This window comes from Dioscorea cayenensis, chromosome 11 (genome assembly GCF_009730915.1).
Source record: "Dioscorea cayenensis subsp. rotundata cultivar TDr96_F1 chromosome 11, TDr96_F1_v2_PseudoChromosome.rev07_lg8_w22 25.fasta, whole genome shotgun sequence".
Taxonomy (NCBI): Eukaryota; Viridiplantae; Streptophyta; class Magnoliopsida; order Dioscoreales; family Dioscoreaceae; genus Dioscorea; species Dioscorea cayenensis.
In genome coordinates this window covers 13170174-13174006 of record NC_052481.1, presented here as the reverse complement: position 1 = coordinate 13174006, position 3833 = coordinate 13170174, and the positions used below count along the sequence as shown (strand labels likewise).

The following is a 3833-nucleotide window of genomic DNA, read 5'->3' as shown; positions in this document are numbered from 1 at the left end:
TCTTCAGAGTTACACTGGCAAGGTACACACCCATTGATAAATGCCAAAATGTGTGTATTCTATATGTATTTTTGTCATATTAATTATGTATAAATCAATAATTTGTTGGCGTTAGTGCGGTTTAATTGGTCTTATTCAATTTATAGGTCTTGAGGATCCCCAAGTGAGCTCGACAACGCAAATGAGAAGGAAATGACACCGAAAACGGCATTTTAGAGCCCTGGGTACTGTAGTAGCAATGTAGCAATTACTGTAGAATGAATAACTCGAGAAATGGATAAGTCTCACGTTTTGTTGATGGGTTTGCTAACGGTCGAGAAGATGCCTGTGAACCGGATGAAGAATTCACAATTTATTATAGTATTGTTGCTGTAGTAGTTACTGTAGCATTTGACTGTAACAATTCACTAATTTTTGGCAAACTCCTGAAACTATGATAGCCTCCTTTGTTCCCATGAAGAAGGCCGTGAAGCCAACCCGAGAGAGTTTTAAAAGGAGGTTTTAGGGCTTTTTGAGCTATCTCCTTCCACACCTTCTTCTCCTATCTCCACTAGGGGTGTAAATGATACACCTCTACTCGCAAGCTACTCGGGCTCGGCTCGGTGAAAACTCGAACTCGGCTCAGTCACAGTCGAGCCGAGCTCGAGCTTGAGTAGGTCGAGTAGTCGAGCGAGCCGAGTTCGAGTATTATGATACTTCGCTCGAGTGCTCGCGAGCCTAATCGAGTATGTATGTATATATATAATATTAGATTTATTTGATAAAAATCAAGGGGAAAAACTTTCGAGCTCGAGTCGAGCTCGAGTTTGAGCATAATGTTTATGGTTATTTTTATCTTTTTCGAGCTTAATCGAGCGAGCTCGAGTAGCTCGATTTATGTACCGAGTCGAGCTCGAGCTATAAATAAATACTCGATCGAACTCGAGCCGAGTATCGAGTACCGAATTTTCAGTCGAGCTCAAGCTCGAGCTCGCTACTGCTCGGCTCGAACTCAATCGATTACACCCCTAATCTCCACCATTCCTCTCCATCATCCAAATCCGGGGTAAAGAAAGCTTAAGAAGACTTTTTAGATGAGGAAATCAAAGGAAGAGGCAAGATCCGACATCATCTCCCATTGTTCAAGCTTGTAGCGGGCAAGGAAGCCATCCCATTAGTGGCATCGTTGGAAGCTTCCAGCGGCTTGTCTCTCTATTTTCATCACTTAAGAGAGTTCTTTGTTGCTTATTTAGTTATTTTTATGGACTTGATCATGTATTTTCTTAGTATGAACAACTAAACCCCAAGGTCACCGGATGTTGGTGAACCTTGGCATGAAAACATGTGTAGATTGGATGCTTTGAGCTACTTTATTGCAATTTTATGTGTTGTGTCTAATGATTGGTGTATTATGATGTATTGATATGCATGAGAACTCTGTATGTCAATTTCTAGGTTGTACTTGGTTGCATGACCATCATCCTTGTACAAGACACACCTAGTTTGGAATGGATCCATGTACAAATATGCCATGACCATCGGGTATTTTGTGCCCATCCAACATTAGGGTTGGACCTAGTTTGTATTTTAGCCCTAATTAGAGAATTCCATATTTTCAGTGCAATAGTAGGAGGATTTGGTCGGAAGAAATTCTGTATCAATATTCGTACTAGATTAGCGGTCAATTGTCATGCCCATCGGGTTGACCTACCTTAGGAATCTCTTGGTCCAAACCACCAATTGCGTGATAGTTCTAGTATCCTTCTCACTTTAGTAGTCCCAAGGGGTTCCACATCCGTGGCCATCTTAATCCATTGATGTCTACCCCTGATTTTCCTTGACTGTAGAGACTCAATTAGAGTTCTTTCTTTTACTTTTTAGTTTAGAACACAATCACTCGAATCTGTAGACTAGACAACACATGAAGAAGAAGTAAGAGTAGCTTCTCGGGCCCTTGGAAAATGGCCCTCTCTTGCTTGTGCGAGAGGTATTACTTGATGACTACACTTGCTGGTGTTCAACTAAGTTTTTGCACCGTTACTTGGGACCCTTGAGGAATACTTTGAAAACTTAGAGCTTGTTGATTTGGCCATTGTTTCTTTTATTTCTTTCTTTTGTTTTTGTTTATTTTTGTTGTACAGACATCTCCGTTCCTTTGCTTTTATTTCTTTTTCTTGTTCTCTTTTTAAATCTTAAGTATTGGTTTTAAATATTGTGTAATGTACCCATCTTATGACACGTGTAAGTCAAGCAAACTTAGTAGAGCCTGACAACGAGATTGAGAGGACCTTGTATCAAAGGTTAAGGGAAGGAGTAGAGAGTTCAAGGCAACAAGACATTCAAGTTGAGCATAGTGAACCCTCTATTATGGCCGAGTAAAGAAGGACACTATCAGATTATGAGAGGCCACAATTTATTGGTGAAGAGTTCAATTTGCAAGCCCCGACAATGGCAGTGAATAACTTTAAAATTAAGGCAAGAAAAATCAGGATGGCTCAGAATTTAGTGAAGTTTGATGGGTTAGCTGATGAAGACCCCCATGCTCACTTATCCCGCTTCCTCCAGATTTGCTCCACCTTTAAAATCAACTCAGTCTCAGATGATGCCAATAGATTGAGGTTGTTTCCATTCAATTTGAGAGGAACAGCTTATCAATGGCTTCCTTCATTAGTTCCTGGGTCTATCACCACTTGAAAGGAAATGGTGGAAAAATTTATTACAAGATACTTCCCGCCAAGCAAAGCAGCTAGACTGAGGTAAGAGATTTAGGCCTTTAGGCAGGAGGATTCCGAGTAACCCTTTGAGACACACGAAACATTCAAGGATCTCTTAAGAACATATCCTCATCATGGTTTATATTCTTGGATGAGAGTGCAGATGATATGCAATGGATTGAATTATGCAACTTGCTAGCTTATCAACATTGCAGTAGGGGGTTCGTTGAGAAACAAATATCTTGAGGATGTTGAGAAATTGATTGAGGATATGGTGAGTAATGAATGCCATTGGAGCACTCAGCAGAAACCTCCAAGAGCAGCTAGGATTAACGAAGTGAATGACACCACTGCCTTAGCTGTAGAAGTAAAGGTACTAAAAAGAAGATTTGATTAGTTTATGACAGGTTCAAGCTCAAAATCTGGGGTAGTCCTATCTTGTGTGACATGTGGGATGGGACATGAAACTGCTCAGTGCCCAATTTCTATTACATTAGTAGTGCCTATGGAAAGAGCTGACTATGTTAGTGGAGGCCAAAGAAGCAAGGGAATCCTTATGGTACCACCTATAACACCAAGTAGAAAAGCTACCCCAATCACTCTTGGGGACAAGATTCACAATAATGGGCACCACCACCACCTCCTCAAGTACATCAATAGCCACCACCATAATAAGAGAGGAAGTACACTACTGAAGATGTTTTGGCCAAGTTCATGATCAACATAGAGGCCAAATTTAATAACATAAGCACTACGCTTGATGAATTCAGCACAATATTGAGGAATGTCCAATCTTCAATTCACATGATCAAAAATCAAGTTAGGAAACTCGCTAAAGAAAATTCTGGGCACACCCCCTGTAGCTTATCGAGTAATATAGAAAGTAATCCGAGGGAGCATTTGAAGGCCATCACTCTTAGGAGTGGAAAGTAGGTTGAATTATAGGCTGAAAAATGGCACATCACCAAGGACGAGGGACCAACTGTGAAAGATAGTCCAATCACATCAAAGAGTGCCGATGGAAAAGAAGGGATTCCACCCCCACCATAACAAGAGGAGGTTTGGGAATACAAGCCGCGCATTCCTTACCCACAGAGGCTTAAACAAGACAAAGAAAATGCTCAATTCAAGAAGTTTCTC

The 3833-nt window shown here is 40.8% G+C and overlaps 1 non-coding gene across 1 annotated transcript; it reads right to left on the bottom strand.

Annotated features, from left to right (window-relative positions):
- Window positions 1–2727: 2727 nt before the first annotated feature.
- LOC120272885 lies at window positions 2728–2834 on the bottom strand. The gene has a single exon (XR_005540418.1). It is a non-coding gene; the product is annotated as a small nucleolar RNA R71 (small nucleolar RNA).
- Window positions 2835–3833: the final 999 nt, after the last annotated feature.